Source organism: Pan troglodytes, chromosome 3, assembly GCF_028858775.2.
Source record: "Pan troglodytes isolate AG18354 chromosome 3, NHGRI_mPanTro3-v2.0_pri, whole genome shotgun sequence".
NCBI lineage: Eukaryota > Metazoa > Chordata > Mammalia > Primates > Hominidae > Pan > Pan troglodytes.
In genome coordinates, this window is record NC_072401.2 from 28,792,041 (window position 1) to 28,813,503 (window position 21,463).

The window sequence follows — 21,463 nt, forward strand, 5'->3', positions numbered from 1 at the left end:
GAGGACAATGATTACACTGTTGTTTCCAACAGAGTAAAAATCAAAAGGGGGAAAAACACTTTCTAGTGTTCTAGTGTTTAATTGCTTTTTTAAATGGAGACTTTCCATTAACTTTAATTAAACATTTAATAGAGATTGTAGCCAGAAAATATATTTTCCCATTGAAATTAAATTACTTTTCCCCAAAGAAAACATAGTGGGTGTAAAACAGGGAGGGTTGGACTCTCAGTAGAGTTCTATCTGCCTCCTTCCTTTTCAGAGTAATTACTGACCTGTTATTAACACTCCAGGGAAAATCCTTTTGGTGATTTACATTTCCGGATCACTCTGCTCTGTCTGCCACTTCACTAAAGACAGAATTTATCCATTGTTCAGCATGTGCAGGAACAGATGCTTCAGCTACTAATTCTTTGTCTCATTTGGAGCATCAAAAAATGAGAGGCTAGTTCTTGCACAGATCAAGCCTCAGCCTCAGAACCTTTTATATATCTTAGAGAGAGGTAATTTGAGAGCCTCTCAGTTCACAGAAGGTTGAATGGAGGAGGCACAGATTTTAAATTCTAACCTAAGTTCTTTTTCCATGTCTGTAGTCTTTCCCACCTTAGCACCAACTCATATTCTCCAGCTTCTGTCAATTCATTAAATGCTGATTTAGAATTTTATGGCAACATTTGTCTCAGATGAGAGTTACAGCAAAGCTAATCATTAAACCTTATAATGTTTAGTGCTGCCTATAATTTATGATTCCATTTTAAGATCTAATCCACCACAATAATTTGTCTTAAGACTCTGAAGATACATCATGTAGTTAGCTTTTTCTTGCAACATCATTTATAAAGACAGGATCTGACTTTATGCTTGAGGAATATATTTTATTTAGAGCACAACAATGCATTGATAGATTTGTCATAAATTATCTCAAAAGAAGAAATATCAAAAGGATAGTACACACATAATGATCTACACCATACACAATGGCATCAGGATCATTTGGGAAGGATAACAGATACTCAGGGAAAAGAAAATGAAATTGTTTTCCGACTTGAATTGTATCATTAGATGCTATGCAAAAAGTTATTCATAATCTGGCTCTAATTTACCTTTTGTTTCTAAGCCCAAATTCTGAAACTGATTCTTTCTTATTAACATTATACCACAGTTCTACTAAGAAACTTACTGTTTCAGCCCTAGACTACAATATTTTCATAACTATCCCCCATTTTTACCTACATCCTGACTACATCCTTTACATTGTTGTTTAAATAAGTTATTTAAGGGGAAATATGATTGCAAATTCCCAGTGCTGGTTGAAGTATTTCCGTGTTTTCTCATTCCTTATAGAATAAGGCTTCAAGCACTTTAGCAAGACAAAAAAGAACCTTTCCTAATTGGTATTATTATTCTCCTGCAAATCAAAATTTGCCATGCTGTAGAAAGTACTTACTACTCCAATAATATTCTTCTGTGTCTTCCCTCATTATTTTATGTATCTCTTTTTTCCTATGAATATTTATTGTTCAGCTACTCTGCTGAAACTGCTATGGTCTATATTGGGTAAGAAAAATTGGACCTAGTCTCTGATACTGTGATTCTTACAGTCTGACGGGGAGACAGATATTAATTGAATAATCATATAAATACATATAAAATCACAACTGTGACAACAGGCATAAAAGAGGGGAACACAGTGGTATTTCTTTTTTTTTCTGAGACGGAGCATCACTCTGTCATCTAGGCTGGAGTATAGTGGCGTGATCTCAGCTCACTGCAACCTCTGCCCTCTGAGTTCAAGCAATTCTCCTGCCTCAGCCTCTTGAGTAGCTGGGATTACAGGTGCCTGCCACCTCGCCCTGCTAATATTTTGTATATTTAGTAGATACCAGGTTTCACCATCTTGGCCAGGCTGGTCTTGAACTCCTGACCTCGTGATCCACCCGCCTCAGCCTCCCAAAGTGCTGGGATTACAGTCGTGAGCCACTGCACCTGGCGGAACACAGTGGTATTTCTATAGGCCAATTACAAAAGAGTGAGATTAAGTGAGAGAAATCAGGAAAACTTTCTTGAGATAGAATTTTAGAGCAAAGATCTAAAGGATATAGATGCTATCTTTGCAATAAGAGAATTGGAAGGCCATTAAAACAGAACCTTACCTACTTTCTTCCAGGCTTTCATTGATTTACCTTTTTTCCTCATCCACTTCTCCCTTTTCACATGATTCAAAATTTACGTCTCCCAGAAAACATTCCTCACTCTTTTCTTCTCAGACTAGTTAACCCCTCTTTCTGTTACCCCCCAAATGGCACATTATTCACATTGTATTATTTCTCTTTTATGATACTTTCAACATTATTTTATAATTACTTTTTAATAATTATGATGCTCCAGTTGAGTGAAAGCTTTTTAGGGCCATGTCCTTCAATTTTTTTCTGGAGTAGGAAATGTCAAGAATTCAATATATGCTTGTTGAAGAAAGCAAAGAAGAAAAGGAAAGCAAATAAATGGAAATGGAAAGAGACAGCAGGAGAGATGGGCAAAGAAGGAGATGGGAAAGGAGGAGAGGGAAGGAAGAGAGACCTGAAGAGGGAAGAGATAAAGAAAGAAAATATAGAGCAAGTAAAGTGTCCAAATAGACACTTTCATTTTCTACTACAAATTCACCTATTCATTAAGATCAAGGAAAAATTTCAGCTGGGAACAGTGGCTCATGCCTGTAATACCAACACTTTGGGAGGCCAAGGAGGGTAGATGGCTTGAGGGCAAGAGCTTGAGACTATCCTGGGCAACATAGTGAGACCCTGTCTCTATTAAAAAATAAAATAAAGTGGTCAAAAAATATATATAAGTTTCTTTACAAGGTCGCTTTGATTTTTGCCAGACAAATATGCGTTCTTTCTACTTAAAACTTCAAGTGTTTACACTTATTACACTTTGCTTATACTTATTACACTTTGATTATACTTTGCTCTGTTCTGCTTTATGTCTTTTTTTTTTTGCATCTACCTAACTAAATGATTTCAAAATCATTGAGAGTAGGTTCCATGTATTGTTATTTAATTCAATATTTTTATATTTTATATGTTTAATTCATGAGATAAAATAAAATGAAAGAATGTCTCTTTCACTTTCTTCCTTTACTAATGCTTTCTTCCTATATTGGCCTGCTTTATGTTGAAGTCTCTCCAACCCTTTACTGATCTCTAAAACTTTTCTCTGTATGGACAGGAATGAAGTACGAAGTGGAACAACTCTCAATGCAAAGCTTAAGGGTTGCCGGACAAGTTTTAGGGACACATTTCTTAGCCAGAGTTTTTAGAAATCAGCACTATTGATGTCACTCTGGGCTGGATCATATTTTGTTGAGACAGGGACTGTCTTAAGGATTTGTAGGATGTTCAGCAGCATCCCTTGCTTCTGCCCACTAGATGCCAGTAGCAGCCATCCACCACCAGCAGCACTCTTGACACCCAAAACTGTCTCCAGACTTATTTGCCAAAGGTACCCCGAGGAGCAAAATCAACCTTGACTGAGAATCACTGCTTTTAACTAACAGAGTCCCATTTCCCCAGATACGTTAAAGAATAAAAAATAAAACAACTCCATGAATTTTCTAGGGGATTTAATGTATGTGGAATGTTTACTAGTCTGGCATAAAGAAGATACTGCTTATTCTTATAATTATTATAGATCTGTTTGTTTCCTATATCTTTCCTAGTGAGGTATGATAACATATTGTCCTTTTAGACCAAATCACCATATTGGCCCAATAATGCAAGTGAATTATTTTTAAAGATTTTAAAATTCATTATTGTTGTCAGCAAGGAGTGGAGGGGATAGAAAGTGTCAAATTGGTTCCCTCAGATTTTATTCTTGTACAAGGATGATTTGAATTATTTGCCTCAAATTATAACTTTATGTGTCTGTCTATTATTTGACACATGTCTATCCATTCACACTAATAGTGAGATTTTAAAGTTGATTTTTAAATGGGTCACAGTTGACTTGATATTTCAACATGTGGGAGAGATTAGAATTATTGGCAAGCTGTATTCCCTCTTCTAGATCAAATGTTGAATAAGGCAAAAAATCCATCCAAGTTCTAATTTTAACTTCGTTCTTAAACTATTTATGGTGCAGAAACTTGTACAAAATTGCTAAAAGTAGTAGTTGGTTCCTTCTGACCACATTTGTATATAAACTCCTCAAAGAACTACTGTTAAGTATCGACTTTTAAAATGAACATTTTGCTTGCAAGGTATCTCTATTAGGAGACTCTTTTACAACGAAGCTAAGAATTATGTAACTTTCTAATCTAAATCAACGTACCCAATCTTGTTCTACAATGTTTATTTAAAACTTCATAATAATTACTTGAAACAATATGTATCATTTTAGTCTTCCTAAAATGTATGTTTCTCAGTTTCTTTGGTTAAAATCTTATATGATTTATTATAGCCTCTTATTATCTTCCCTCATAAAATTAATGCAAAATTTTCCATTGTTTTAAAACAGCACAGTCAGTGTTAACGACATTTGCATTGCTCTTATTAAAATATAAAGGAAAAAATTTTCAAAGGATATACCTCCATTTGGAGACAAAAATTAATTAAAGAGATAATAGAAAAATGTTCCTTCAATTACTAATTATGGAATTATTTTTAATACATTAAAATGAAAAAGGTTTTATTTTTATCCCAGAAATTTAACCTTTTAATTTACATGCTAGTATTTTGCTTTCATTTATCTATATATATATAAACATTTTCAGGTTTACATTTATTTCCCTAATTTGAGTTTAGACTGTTCATCTATGTAGAATATTAATTAAGATTAAGGGAAATTTGAGAAGAGATATAAATCTTAAGCTGGAAAATATCTGTGATCATTCAGATCTCATTCACTAATTAGTCAATGAAACAACAATGTTTGAAAAAAATTTTTAAATGGGTTCAGATCTATGTGATTGTTATGATTTTAAAATTATCTTTGTCTCCTGTTTATAGGTCAATTGTATTTGCCACCTATTATTAAATTAAATATTCTAGAATATTTGACAGACTTTAGAAGTCCTCTACTTTAACCTTCTCTTCTGTCTTTGGTAGCTTTTAAAAGAACATGATACTTTTACAGTATGTGAAGATGCTGAGTGTATATTTCTATTTGCCCAATGTACCTTGCATATACTCCTAATCCCCTATAATTTCTACCACAGGCTTTAGTGTTGTTTCTAGTTGGATGCACAATTCTTCAAATATTAAAAACAAACATCAGAATAGACATCACAAGCTCTTCAGTTGCTTTAAATACATGAATTTGAATAATTCAGCCTGATACTTTCTTATAGAAATATTTAAATTTGTTATTATCCATTCTGTTCCTTCAAAAGGACTGTACCAGAACTGAACACAAAGTTTCAGGCATGGTTAAACATTTGAGACATTGCTGCCCTTGTTGTAAAAATTATAATTATGTTTAAGTAGCCAGCCTGAAGTTTTATTAACTTGGGGAAAAATTCAATTCAGTTAATTCAATAATATTAATAAAGTTTCTACTGTATACTAGCCACTACACTAATCGTGAAAGTTAAAAGATGAATACATTAATCTTACTATCAGGTGTATACAACATAATTAATTAATTAATATAAATAAAAGGTAATAGGGAAGTGGAGAGGAGTGATCCTTACTGGTAATTGAAGCAAAAATAAAGATTTAACATCTGATCTGAATTCTGGCAGACTAAGGGACCATTTGTTACAGAAATAAAGCACATAAAAGAAAAGAATAGCAAAATAAATAAGTGATTGTTGTCAAACTATACATAGTAATCTGTACGTCATAGATTTTACACATAGAATGGTAACAAAAATAATGAAATAATATTTTAGAAAGACGTATGTACATTTGGTAATTTTTGGTTGAAAGTGTAAGCAAATGCAATCTAGACTGTAGACTGGCTTAAGCAAAACAGCCAACAAAACTAACAAAAAATGTTGAGAGCCTAAGAGTTTATTTAGCTTAAGTTACCATGTCATCCAGATGTCCTCCCAAGTGTACCAGGATCTGATCTCTCTACTGCTCTCAGTTCTGCTTTCCTTTATGTAACTAGAAGCTACTTGGTGATAAGATGACTCAAGTAGTGTAGCCTTACATTTTGCAGTGTCAAGCCCAGCATGAAGGAAGTTCTTTGTCCTTCAAGTTTGAACAAAACTCCTGGAATAGACTCTCGTTTCCCCACACTGGGTTATATGCATCTCTCTGCACCCTCACAGTACTTATGGGATAGGTTATTTCTTGGGTTATATCCAATCACATATCCATACTTGTAGACAGGGAAGAAATGAGAGAATACCAACATACAAATTAAAGTTTGAGTGAGATTATCCCTCCGTGCTCCCCGCAAACATCAAGTTTCTGATGGCAAGGGAAGGAAGAATAGATTGTATTTGGCCAAAATTGTAGGAGGAGAGGAAACACATGTACCATGAGATAATGTTTTTTCCAGGGATATGCCAAGATCATCTCTGTTATATGAGCAACTGCACCACCAGGTACTCTTCAGACAGTTCCCACAGGCAAGAAGTCTCTCACTACATGGTATCCCTTGACCTTGGACCTTCCACCTTCCAGAACTGTGAGAAATAAATTTTGTTTCTTATCAAATACCCAGATTCAGATGTTCCATTATAAGCAACAAAAAACAAACTAATATATCAATGTTTATCAACTTTGGCTGTACATTAGAATTATATGGTGAGGTTTAAACAATCATGAGTTCTGGTCCTTGTTCTTAGAGATATTAATCTAAATTAATAAAACCTGTACATTCAGATGTCTGAAACCTGCTAATGTGATCAACATGTGCACCAAAATTTAAGGACAAGAGGTATAAAGAACAAAAGGAAGTCTAACATAGCAATCTCATTCTACTTTGCACTTGGGTTTGTGAGATTCCATATTAGTAGTAAAAAACACAGCTATGATACCGGCCCTGTTGAATCTTACACAACGGCTTTTATACATAGGTACCATAACTAGAATCTTTACTTTTTCCTTTACATGGTGCTATGATATGAATATTGGTATCCCCACTCCCTGCCCAAATTCATAAGTTAAAACTAACTTGCCTTCATGAATGGGATTAGAGCCCTTGTAAAAGAAGTTGAAGGGCACTTCCTTGCTTCTTCTGCCATGTGAGAACGCATAGAAAATGCCATCTATGAAGCAGAGAGCCACACCAAACAGCAAATCTGCCAGCACCTTCATTTTGGACTTCCTACCCTCAAGAACTGTGAGCAATATATTTATGCTGTTTATAAATTATCCCATCTGAATCAGCTAAGACACTTGAATATTTTGCTAAGTAAAGTTGAATTTAGTGAAGAAAATATGATCTGTACCATGCAGTGTTTCTTTTTCTTAGCCTAAGAACGACCCGTATATCCCTCACCCTAGTGTGAAGATTGACTGAGAAGCAAAAAAACGAGAGATTTTTTTTTGTTTTTGTTTTTCTTTCTTTATGGGGTTCTTCAGGAGTGTTAACATTTTAGCTCAGACTTGGCCAGGAAACCTTAAATCCCATAATGCTTAATCAGCATTTCAGGAGCTGTGTTGACCAAATCTTCTCCTTTCTTCCATCCGTGTTCCTCAAGCAGAGGGCAGGAAGCTACCTTCTCAGCAACCTATGAACTCCTTAGTATTGTTTCAGTAGTTTCTATCATAAATAATTCCTGACTCCTTTGAAGAAGTTGGTTCCTAGAAGAGAGGGATAATTATCTCCTGATGTCTGAAATGGTGTGATACCATATTTCCCACCTAAATTAAAAGACAGAGGAATGTAGACAAATATAGCAGTGTAAAATCTAGTTGGTAAGGAGCTTAGCAATGAAGTAAAGTGAGACTTGGAGATCAGTACACATTTTTGTTTATCATGGGTAGAATAATGTATGACTCCTTGAGTGAGTTTCTAAAAGCCATTTAAATTGTTGCTAAAGAAAAAATAGTCAGGGCTTGGGTGAAAATTAGCCAGTTTTATTGTCAGAGAAGTGTCGTACTTCCCTAGAACAGAATTTCAGAATATTTTATTTAAATGTATTAAAATGTATGATACTATAAGGTATATTAAATGATATTCATAGTCTCATATGCACTCTTACAATCAACTACAATGAAGCTAAAGTTTAGTGTATTTCTTCCTTTCCCTGTGGATGCTATTTCCACGAAGAATTCATTCAAACCCTTTCTAAGGTGTTAGACACCTTTTTAAAATATTTAGTAAGGTGTCATTTCTTTCTGAGTCTGATAAAAGTAGGACTTGTCTTTAGTCCTTTAAACATAAAAAGAGGCAATATCAGTAACACAATTCTCTCCATTAGAAGAATGTTCCCAAATTATCAACATGAAAAAGTTTCTCCTCTAACTGAACTTAGTCTGCAGACTCTGAAAACAATATCAGCCATGTGCAGTATTTCAATACCATAAAAATGTTTATATAGGCTATCATTGTTTTCATCCTCCAAATCAAGAATCATGTGGTCTCATTCAGTAAGTTACCTTCAACTCTTTAAACATCACATATCCATTGAAAATATTAGCAAGAAATGCAATTCAAAATGCATATTTTTTAGTGCAATGCAAGGGGAGAAGCTAAGTCAGTGAGAGGGTCGTAATTTCCTCCACGTAACTGACAGATATGGATTGAAACCCTTAATGTGGACCAGCATCTGAGCCAGGCACCAAAAACACAGGTAGAACTCCAAGGATGTGTAAGGAAGTTTTCATGTTATTTGTTGAACAAAGGGAGGCACTGGAGTATTTTAAGCAGAAGAGTGACTCTAATTCATTTATAGCTTATAAGACTACTGTAATATCTTGGTGGATAATGGCTTGGAGAAAAGGTATTACAAAAATGAGAATTTCTGTTGGAATGGTTTGGAGTTCCTGTGGACACTGACCTCTCATAGGTTAATTTTTAAAATTATATGATTACTTATTTTTTAAAATGTTTCTATAAAAAAATCTCCCCACGTTTCCTCAGCAATCTTAATGTTCAACAACCTATGAGGAATTGACATAGGGAAAAAACAGTGGAATGTAGTGGAGATGTATGAGTAAAGTTATTTTAAATATTTAAAAAATATTAAAATAATTTTATGTCTTTCAAGTTATCTGCCCAAATTGGGACTTACACAGCCCTATGCTTCCTTGAACACAGATAGACTGCCTCTAGGTTGCTCCTGAAATCGGATAAAATTAAGATTCACTTTACCAGTTAAACAATATGTAAAATGTAGCCAATGTAACTGCTCTCATGAAATACACCATCAAGCTTGGGGTTACTATATGAGAAGGACAGATCCATCACAGCCTAGGACCAAGTTCCATTAGAAATTCTGTATGGAGTAATTGTGAAAGGTCATCATGGATAATAGAACATAAAGCAAACTTGTAAATTAATTAAATCATTTGGCATGTACATTGTTCCTAATAAGTACTTGGCCATGAGCCAGTTGCTTGGTATAAAGAAATAAAAGATAAAGAAATGTTGTTCATGAAACTTATATCGAGAAGCATAACTCACAATCTTCTTTCCTAAAAGAATAATTGATATCAGGAAACATTGTGCACCCAGCTAATATCAATGCTCCTCTCACTACAAGGAAATAAAAGCCCTGGAAAAATATTTTTGGAAATTGAATACATCTAACAGAGGAATATTTCTAGGTAAAGATGGTAAATAGGACACATGCCTTTCCTTCTTCGACTCATTTTATATAATAAGAAAGTGAGTTTTAGGCCGGGCACGTTGGCTCACGCCTGTAATCCCAGCACTTTGGGAGGCTGCGGTGGGTGAATCACGAGGTCAGGAGTTCAAGACCAGCCTGGCCAACATGTGAAACCCCGTCACTACTAAAAATACAAAAACTTAGCTGGGCATAGTGGTGGGTGCAACTACATCTCAAAAAAAAAAAAAATGAGCTTTACAAAGGGCTTAAGGGGCAGAGAGAAAAGAAGAGGTGAAAGGGGAACATGTGTATATATTGTCAAAGAAAAGTTAAGAAAAAAAAAGAAGCTAGTGGAGAAGTGTTTGAGAATATTAGTGGGAAGGCTGGTCAATGTGAGTAGACTGTCTGTGTTTGCTCATTGGTACTTAGCAAATTTGGGCTCCTATCTTCCCACAAAGACTGGGAGACAAGGACACTATCTCCTTCTATGATGACATATGATGACACTTCGAAAAGATAGCTCCCAGGTCCTTAAGAAAAACATCCCTGGCTGCAAAACTGGAAAAAGACTACATCTCAAAGGAGCTGAGAACAAATGTACAAGATTTCTAAAGTAAATACTCTAAGAAAATGGAGGCTAGAGGCCTATAGTCAAAGAAAAACAGCTCAAACTTTAGTCAAGCTGGGGGAAAGGATAAGACCATTTTGATCAATGTGTGTGTGTGTGCTTTGCTTTTGTTTCTGTTTTGTCCATTTTCATACCAAAATGAGGCAAAGACAATGAAAGAAAGGAAGTTGTGGGTTAATTTTGAGTAAAAACAAATGCAAAAATTCTAAACAACAGATTAGCAAACTGAGTCCAACATTACATACAAAAAAGAAGAAAAGTTGAGCAGAATAGATTAAAAAAAATGGGTGTAGCATCACATGGCTGGCAAAAATGAAAATGAGTCTTTCTGCTAGTAATAGTGTAATAAAAGTGTTATATCCACCAGTTGTAAAATAATTAAATGGCTTGCTCAGGATCACACTGCTAATAAGTGGTAGACTTGGATTTCACTCCAAATGCATGTATTTTTTTCCTTTTAATTTTGGGAACATTATTTTTCTCACAAATAGAAAATAATTATTTGCTTGCTTACAGAATAGTTTTAGAGGCTCTATGTAATTTAGTACTAGTACTGTAAGGCAGGATTAAGTTGCATATAGATATAATTATATCTTAAAAGTTTACATGGTTTTTATAAAACATACAAATAGTGTGTGTGTGTGTGTATAATCAGTCACAAAGAAAGTCATTGCATTGCAGCATATTATAATTAGAGGTCTAATACAATGACATATTTTTTTTAGCCACACAGTAAATGTCGATAGAATGAATAAATGTCTAGTATAGAAGAGAACACACATATTTTTACTACAGAGAGCAGGACTAGAACTAATAGTTCAGAGTTACAAGGAAGCAGATTTCGGCTCAACCTAAGACACTATCTAAAATTAGAGTTTCCTGTGATTGAGTTAGTTGCCTGAAAAGAGTTGAACAAAGAATTGTCAATCCAAGAGTTCTGGCATTCTTTGTGAAGGTGAGATAAACCATTGCTGTTTGGGAGAGTCTTGGATCTGTTCCCATATGGGGCACAAAAGTAAAACTGGAAAACAGGAGTGCTCAGTGTCATATTCAGTCACTGTTAGTCCACAGCAAGTTTATTCATTTTCTCCATTGCAAAGTTGCAGGATGTGAATTAGGGTAATTAAGAAAAGGTTGTGACAAGAGTCTGAGAGCAAGTAAACTACATATTGAAAGTGGTTAGCCAGAGGGAGAAAAGGATTTGAGGAATGAGGTAACCGGATGCAGACATCTGGATAATGTTGATTGGCAGCTTAACGGCTCTTGTCTCCCCCAAATTAGGCATCCAGTGGCTGTTTCTATTCCTTTTGTTAACATGTTGGTATATACAATGTGGCAATTCTGAGGAGCAAGAATCTAGCGAGAAGACTGGGAAGCGCATTGCACACTAGGATTTAGAAACAACTGAAAGAATTCAGCATGGAAGATGTATCAGTTTATGTCCCAGCAAGGAACAGATGGCATACTGAAATTAGGTTCATCAAAGGAGAGTTTTTAGTAAAGGAACTTTTGAAAAAGGTATGAGCATAATGTTGGAAAACCACAGGAATCATGCAAGCCCCTGCTCTTGACATTAGAGCTGTTACCAACCCTACCTCCAAAAGGGCAAAGCTTACAAGTGCATGTTAAAACCTGAGAAGACAGGATCATGCAGAGCAGCACTTCTCGAACCATCTGTTCGAGAAGGGGTTGTTTGGGGTTGCCAAAGAAAATCCATATAATATTTGGATACTATATAATAGTTGTTCTGAAATTCAAAATTAACTGGTTTATTTACTTTTAGTTTTTCAGTCTGGCAACTTTATCTATGAGGAAGAATCAATTTTTTGTGTGTGCTAGTTTTGTTTTGTTTACTTTGTAGTCCTATGCAAACAGATACTATTGTAAAATAAAATCAAAATAAATTACTGAAAAATTAAAATTTAAAAAGACAAAATGCCAGGTCTGCTTTTAAAATTTAAACCCAGTAGACCTAAAATTTTTCTGTAGAATTACAATTAATGTTTCCAGATGCTTTCTCACCAGCACTGGTCCTTGCATCACACTTTTGAGTAGCAGTAATGAAGAAACAGCCACGCTGGAGGGAGTTTTGATTCAGGGAGGGGTGGAGAAGCCTTCAGGGAGGATGCTAGGAAAGTAAATTCCCATCTCACTCTTACACTTCACTTCTTCATCTCCTGCAGTTCTCCTTTGGCCAGAAGACCAGAGAGCCACGTGATATAGCAACACAGTGGTCATTTTTCTGGGAAGAGGAGTAAGGTAGAGGAGTATAGAGAATAAAATTTGAAAGAAAAGACTGAATGTATTTAGCATAGAAGCCCAAAGTTGCTGTCTGAAACTATGTAAGTTTCTGCCAAATGGAATATATTCATTTAGCAGACGCTATTATGATTATTAATAACTCACAGAGTCATTGTTTAAAGAAACTAACTTTTGTTTCACTGAAAGACAAAGCTAGAGGACTAAAGGGGTTGGATGTTTTTCCTTTACTGAGCAAGGAGATACATTGCCAGCATAAAATGTGATAGTTTTAGAATGTCAAGACTTGGGGTAACTATCATATATTAAGCAGTGCTATAGTCTAGATCCTTGATCAGAGACAGCTATTTAGAGAAAAAGTAGTAATGTCCATTATTAATGACAAGTGTCCGAGCGATTGGTGACCTACTATACATCAACCCTTAGAAGCATAATTGTGCATTTCATATATTTATATCCATTTACAAATGAATTATATCAGTAGTGGGGTGGAAAATTAAGGGATACCATCATTTGAAATTCTTCCTTGTTCTATAAAAAACAATGGATGAGGATAAATTTGAGAAGAGCTTCAAAAAGATGAACGAGTTGAAACCAGCCCATAGATATATTGTGTTTGTTCTAAATTTGGTTGCCAACTAAACATCTAAAACACATACAAATGTATGACACTGCAGCCACACGCTAGCAAGAGGACAATCACCTGGCGTGTAATACCAGCTGCCCCCTTTAGTTTAAGAGACATGTGGACCCAACTCTTACATCTGATTTGTTTTAATTATGAATGTTATCTTTCTGAACCTGGACTCTTCTATCGTGATTATTGAAATTGAGCAAAAAGCACCCCTTCTCTTACTCTGGTTTATGTTTTGTATATTATTTTAACCACCTAGAATGGTAGCAGGGTGTGTGGAATGCAGGCATCGACGGAAGGATTAAATTCATTTAAGAGTAATTGTTTTCAAATTAGGCTATGCTTATAAATTATGTAAGAAACTTGTTAAAAATACAAAGTCCTAAGCCCCACAACCTACAAATTCTGATCAAATGGGTTCAGTAAAGAAAGCAAGAGTTTATTTTTAGTGTGTGTCCTATATATTTAGATCCAAGTGCCTTGAACCATTGTCTGATCACAAGATTTTTGAAGTCTCATAGTACAAAATGCATTTATACCATTTCAACATGTGCTTTGCTTATGAGTACAACTGTTCTGGTGATGAAAGTCACTTTCTCTATCAAAGCACTTAGTGACCCTCAGTGCCCATTGTATTGTCATCTGCACTTCAGCGTTCAACCTGAATATGTCTAAGTTGGAAATCTTTAACGTGCTCCCGTCAAATTCAAAATACAACATAACAAAACAAAACAACTGTTGTTCTGCATTTCATTGGGTGGTACCAGTAGCCGCCACTTTTCCCAAGTCAGAATCACCTGGGTCATCCTCAGAAGTATCTTTTTTTTTTTTTTTCTCACTCTGTCACCCAGGCTAGAGTGCAGTGGCATGATCTCGGCTCATTGCAACCTCTGCCCTCTGAGTTCAAGTGATTCTCCTGCTTCAGCCTCCCAAGTAGCTGGGATTACAGGCACCTGCCACCGCACCTGGCTAATTTTTTTTTTTTGTATTTTTAGTAGAGATGAGGTTTCACCATCTTGGCCAGGCTGGTCTTGAACTCCTGACCTCGTGATCCACCTGCCTCAGCCTCCCAAAGTGCTGGAATTACAGGCATCAGCCACCGTGCCCAGCCATCCTCAGCAGTATCTTTTGCCTACCTTCCAACACTTTACTAGGAACCAAATTTTCCTTAGACTCAGGCTAAGCGAATATTTCCAAGATAAAAACTCTTAACACAAAAATGTTTTTAATCTTTCAACTGCTCTTAACTATTCTTCAGATAAAGGTTAAGCTCCTTATTTTGTACATAAATTTAATTTCCCAACGTTTTTCCAAATTTTGTTTGCCATACTTGAGCATTATTATACATTTGATAGTTTTCTTTACATCACCTCATCATTTAAAATTTACATACACTTTTAGCCCCAAAATAAGCATTAAAAACTCCTCAAAAATTATGTTAATTGCTTTTTGTATTAAAATAAATCTATTTTGGGTTTATTGGGGTTTCTCCTAGAATTATCTTGTATATGTGTTATATTTGAAAGTGTAAGAATAGTGTAACATTTTGCCTTTTCTCAGACTTCTTTCTCCTCCTTTTTCCTCCTCCACCTTAATTGCATCATATCCTCTAGCCTTACTGAACTTCCTGACATTCTTTCATAATGCTAGAATATTTTAAAACTGAATCCTTTATTTAGGTATTGCTTCTTGACCAGCTGATTCACCTATCTCATGGACACTGACTAATTTTTCAACACCCAGCAACTGGGTGGTATCCTACATAAACTCTCTCGACTTGCTTCATTCAAGTTAAGAGAGTAGATTTGAATTCTTGCCTTGCTTTGTCCACTTTTTAATACCGGTCCTTTTACATAGGTATCATGGAATCTGTAACAAACTTTTAGAGAAATATTTTGTCTATATGTCTCTAGAGGCACAACAAAATATAGCAGTGAAGACATTTGGATCTAGAGCCAAAATGTGTCATTCATTTCTCAGCTCTGACAATTAAAAGCTGTGTGAAATGGAGGAGTTATTTTATTGCTCATTCAGTTAAATCATCTCCAAATTATGGGACTTAACTTAATTTCATCAATTATGTAGCAATTATATATCAATAACACATGTAATAAATTTACCATAGTACCTAGTACATAATTTACTTAGTTTTGGTACCTAGTTCACTTATTACTTTGTTAATATAATGCTATAATCTACCTGGAAATTATATTTTGCATATTTTTATTGAATACCCAGAAACTCACTAATTACAGAGTTTACAGGTACTTAGTTCATATGTGTTTAAAGAACAAAATAACGGTTCTCTTCAGTTAATATTTAGATAAGATGAAGTATCAATAGTCAGTATTTTAGTATTTTTATATTCACACATCTGTGTATAAACTTTGTGAAAATTAATATCTGGTTTGCAAAACAATATATACATCTAAATGTATCTCTAATTTCCTGAAGTTAGTTAAGGAGTGTCCATTTATTTTAACTTTCAGATGGACCTTTATTTAGTGATTGCCAAAGCTAAAATTTCAGAACAAGACATTAATTTTCCAAGATATAATATAGACACACAGAGATACAGGTACACATTCATAGATGACTTTTTGATTAGGTTTTATGCATATATAGACATAGTATCAGATGACTCTGAATAAAAGGTTAGTTACTCTTACCAATAAAACATCTCCACTGCAATAATTCCGATTGGTTACTTAAATATGATGCTGTACGTATCTGTGTTACCAGTTTCAGGCTCAGTTCGTTGGTTGGTTGGTTTTTTTCCCTAAAAAGATATTTAAAAATATGGTGAGAGACAGGGGTCCAGCTTCATTCTTATGCATATGACTATTCAATTTTCCCAACACCATATATTGTATAGGGTGTCCTTTCTGCACTGTTTTTATTTTTGTCAGCTTTCCCACAGATCAGTTGGCTGTAGAGATATGGCTTTATTTCTGGGGTCTCTATTCTGTTCCATTTATCTATGTATCTATTTTTGTTCTCAAACCATGCTGTTTTGGTTACTATAGACTTGATCTGTGCTTGCAAAAAAAAAATGGTAATGTGATACCTCAACTAACGCAATGCCTCCAGCTTTGTTCTTTTTGCTTAGAATTAATTTGGCTTTTGGGCTTTTTTTTTTTTTTTTTGGCTCCATAAGAATTTGTGGATGGTTACTCCTAATTCTGTGAAAACTGATGTTGGTAATTTGATAGGAATTGCATTGAATGGGTAGATTGCTTTGAACAATATGGACATTTTAATGATATTGATTTTCCAATCCATGAGCCAGGGATATTTCTCCATTTATTTGTGTCATTATTATTTATTTCATCAGTGCATTGTAGTTCTTTTACAGAGATCTTTCATATTTTTAGTTAAATGTATTCCCAGTTATTTTTATTTATTTAATTATTCATTTTTGTGGCCATTATAAATGAGATTGAGTTCTTGGTTTGGATCTCAGCTTGAATGCTATTGGTTTAGAGCAACTCTACTACATTTTTGTTCATTGGTATTATATGCTGAAACCTTACTGAAGTCATTGATCAAGTCTAGTAATCTTTCAGAGGAATCTTTAACGTTTTCTAGATATAAGATCATGTCATCAGCAAAGAGAGATAATTTGCTTTCTTTTTTTCAATTTGGATGTGTTTTATTTTTGTCTCTTGCCTAGTTTCTCTGGCTAGGACTTCCAGGACTATGTTAATAGGGGTAGTGAGAGTGGAGAAGAATGAAGCAGACTCCTATCTGTCATTATATACAAAAATTAACTCAAAATGAATTAAAGACTTAAATGTAAGGCCTAAAACAATAAAAATCCTGGAGGAAACCTAGGGAAACTCTTCTGAACATTGACCTAAGCAAAGAATTTATGACTGATTTCAAAAGAAAATACAACAAAGACAAAAATGGACAAATGGGACTTAATTAAACTAAAAAGCTCCTGCAGAACAAAATAACTAATCAACAGTATAAAGAGACAACCTACAGAATGGGAGAAAGTGTTTGCAAACCATGCATACAACAAAGGACTAATATTCAGAATCCATAAGCAACTCAAACAACTCTACAAGGTAAAAACAAATAATCCCATTAAAATGTGGGCAAAGGACATGAACAGACATTTCTCAAAAGACATACAGTGGCCAGCCAACAAAACAAACATATTAAAAAGGGCTCAGTATCACAAAACATTAGAGAAATCCAAATTAAAGCACAATGAGATACCATTTTCTACAAATCAGAATGACTTTTATTTAATAGTCAATAAACAACAGATGTTGATGAGAATGCAGATGAAAGAAAATACTTATCCACTGTTGTTGGAAATGTAGATTAGTGCAAACTCTATGAAAAACAACATGGAGGTTTCTCGAAGAACTAAAAATAGAGCCAGCATTCAACCTAGCAATCCCACTATTGAGGATCTACCCAAGGGAAATGAATTATTATATAAAAAATACACCTACACTCATATATTTATTGTGACACTATTCACAATAGTAAAAACATGGAATCAATCTAATTATCCATCAACAAATAATTGGATAAAGTGTGGTATAGTATATACACCCTAGAATACTATGCAGCCATAAAAAAGAATGAAATTATGTCTTTTACAGCAACATATATTGAGCTGGAGGCCATTATCCTAAGTGAAATAACTCAAAAGCAAAAAAATTACATATTGTATATTCTCACTTATATGTGGGAAATAAACAATGGGTACACACGGGCATGAAGGTGGCAATGATAGACATGGGGATTCCAAAACAGCGGAGAGTGAGCATAGAGTGAGTGTTGAAAAATTACCTATTTGGTATAATGTTCATATTTTGTTTGATGTGTTCACTGGAAGTCCAAACTTTATCGTTTCATAGTTTATCCAGGTAACAAGCCTGCCCATGTACCCACAGAATATATAATTGAAAAAAACAAAACAAAATAAGCATGAAATAAGTTTGACCAAATTTAGTTGTGTGCTTTTCTTTTATTTGTGGTCTACACAACTTCTCTTAATAACTTTTAAATGGGTATACTATTTAAATGTTGAAATTTGCACTTCACTGAATATGTGAGTTCAAATGGTCGGTAGTCATAACATCCTAATAACCTGACACTTGTTCTATAGTTAGCCCCGTCACTCTGAACTAATGAAGGTAAATTATAAAACAATAAATAAATAAGCAGCAATTGCCCTTGGGTGACATAAGTACTGCTTTTAATTACTCTAAAGCAAGGTTTTTAGAGCCAACAATATGAACTCATTGTTTGATAAACACACTGGAAAAACAAGAGCCCTCATTTTGGCATTTAATAAATTTATGAGGTTACATTAACTGAATACACAAGTCATACAAAGGCTGCTATAATTGAATTGTGTCATCCTGGGGATAACCATATAATGATAGCAATAACTCAATAGAAATTCAATGTAGTTCTTCAACTTGCTTGTCCTGCTGTGAGGCAGCATCAAATGCAATGACAGCTTTGATGAATGTATCTTATAAATTCTGATCCTGAATTCCAGTTGTTCATTCTTTAAAATACAATTATATTCACAAAAAATATATGTAAATATTTGCTTTAATGAAAATAGAACACCTCTTATGGCAACACTCAATTTAGCTAATATGAATCAAGAACTGTATGTGTTTTTGCATTTACTAACTCATTGCATGAAATTCTCCAAAACCCATGATTATGATGATGCAATATATACCATATTCAGGGAATAGTGACTAAGTAGGTTAGTAAGTAATGACTAAGTAAGGAAGGAAGGAATATCCTTACCAGGGATAAGAACCTTGGCTATGGATCATTCTGAGACATACCACCTTTTCACAAAATGTCCTTTGAAACCATGCTCTCATAATTTACTCCTGAGTAACAACAACTACAACAGAAAATGGGATGGTTATATAGTCAAGATAGTCATGGCTTGCTTCTTTACTTCCCTCAGACCTCTGCTGAAATGCAAGATACTTATCAAGATAAGGCAAGATACTAAGATATAAGTTACTAAGATGTAAGATAAGGTAAGATACTAAGATGTAAAATACTAAGTTGTAAGATACAAGTTACTAAGATGTAAGAGGTAAGATACTAAGATGTAAGATACAAGACTTAGTGATAAGCCTTGTATTCAAAGTAAAGTTGTATAAAGGCACAACAAATTCTTGAGGATACCATTTTATGTCACTATTATTTTAATAGTTAGAAGTAACAATGGCTAGAAACTGAACATTAGAGAATATTATGGTAGAATTCTGTATGTAATATGTAGATATGTCCAATAAAAAGTTATTGGTAGATTGGATACAAGGTGTATAATAAAGATGTATTGCCTGAGAAACTAGAAAAAATGAATTACTATTCACTAAGATGTGGAAGGCAATAAGATGGGCAAAATTTATTTATTTTGTAAGAATCTATTGGATACAGGAATATGAATATTAGGGTATGTAATACTAGAGATTAGACAAAATGACTTAGAAAGTAAACAGTGGAAGGAAGTCCAACATTTAAGTTCATAAAGATGAGGAATAATTGGTAAAAGAGATTAAGGAATAACAGCCACAGATCTAGATGTAGAATTAAAAAGAGGGTGATATACTGGAGGCCAAGCAAAGAAAGCATTTTACGAATGGAGTGTTCATCTTTGCCAACTGATCTCTCAATGAAGAGCTATATAGTTGGATGTGGAAGAGAATTGAAAACCGGGTTTGGCAATAAGCATTTCTTCAGTGTCCTAGAGAGGGCTTAATAGATGATGGGAAGAGAAAAACTGGAGAAGGTGAGTAAAAAATGACTTTCATTCAAAGGAAGCACATGAAATAAACTTACAGAGGATAGCCTGCTGATAACAGACTGGGCTCCTGAGGGCAGAGTTGAATGTTGGCTTGGAAATGGGCAGATTTAAAGTATTCCCATTATGAGTTTTCTACACTGAAAAGATGTGCTTTCTTATATAATGGCTTGTATGGTTATAGCATTCTGGTTCTCTTGCCTAGATTTTACTTTCATGTATGAAACATCCAGTACAAAATTCATTCTGGTTATGTTACATGAGAATTGTACTAACTACCAACTTGTTTTATAACAACTTCTTTTGGAAATTATCTCAACTGACTAGGTAATTCAGGAAACAATCAGTTTATTTAGTTATTTATGTAAGTAATTATTTTTAATCAATAGTGAGGAACCTTTATTTGAATGAAAAAGAGAGATTAGTGTGGATTTAATAAAGTATATTTAATAAACATTGAGATTACTTGTCAAATATATGGCCCTACGTAAATATTTCATCCTCGAAATAGCAGCATTTATGCGGTGATCAATACACTGTTTTCTCTGCAGGTTTCCTTTATCTTCTTGCTCTGTGAAACCTGGTTGGCTCCTATTAACACTGATTTTCCCCAAAGACCTTACAAGTGCAAGCTGTTTTTTTCTGCCACCCTCCACTTACGCAAGGTCAATGTACTCCTTGTGTGCTGATGCTGATCAAACTCTTCTTTGTACTTCCTCAGAAGCTCAAGCTCTGTGATATATATGCAGTCAGACTTTCCCACTTCTTCCTAGTTGCAGTTACTGCTGACGCCCAGCCCACTCCTCCCATTTTTTTCATCACTTGACTCATTGTCTTCCTCCTCACTTGTCTGCCTATTCTTTGTTGGCTGTTCCAGTATCCAGGTAAATGTTAGATACACCCAAAACTCTGATCCCCCTGTTCATATACTCTTTAGCTCCAACAGTGATTTTTTTTTCTTTTCTTCTTTTTTTGTATTTTTAATTTTACCTCAGCCACCATTTCCATAGTCTGGCACCAGAATTTGTTATCACAAAAATCTAAACCCATTTTCAAACATCCCACTCCCTATTCACCATCTCCATCTATCAGTTCACATGCTGTGTTTTGTCTTAACCAAGAATTATCTGACTTATCCAAAGTTATTTTATTTTCTTGTTCATATTAATTATGTTTTAGTCTACTAATCACTTTCCTTCTTCTACATGTAACTTCAATGTTTCAACAACTTAATGTTCTTGTTGAGTTCCCTTAACTCGTTTACCTTTGTTTTCCAAATTACTTGCCTTAAAAAAATTCCAATTATGGCTTTACTAAGTTACCTTTGTATCATTTTCCTGGATCAATATGTTTGAATATTGTAGGAAAAAAAAAACTATGCAAGAGTGATGACTGAATTCCTTTCTAATTAGT

At 34.5% G+C, this 21,463-nt stretch overlaps 1 long non-coding RNA gene across 7 annotated transcripts in view; it reads right to left on the bottom strand.

The window, feature by feature from the left end:
• Positions 1–21,463, bottom strand: part of LOC104006012 (uncharacterized) — an 85,343-nt gene that overhangs the window by 37,225 nt on the left and 26,655 nt on the right. For 4 of the 7 annotated variants that reach the window (XR_010156509.1, XR_010156512.1, XR_010156513.1 and 1 more), the window contains one exon: positions 15,912–16,021. This is a non-coding gene — a long non-coding RNA (uncharacterized LOC104006012). Of the gene's footprint in view, positions 1–7,515; positions 7,752–15,911; positions 16,022–21,463 lie in introns of those variants that run through there. The other 3 variants (XR_010156511.1, XR_001716608.3, XR_010156510.1) reach the window with 1 other exon arrangement.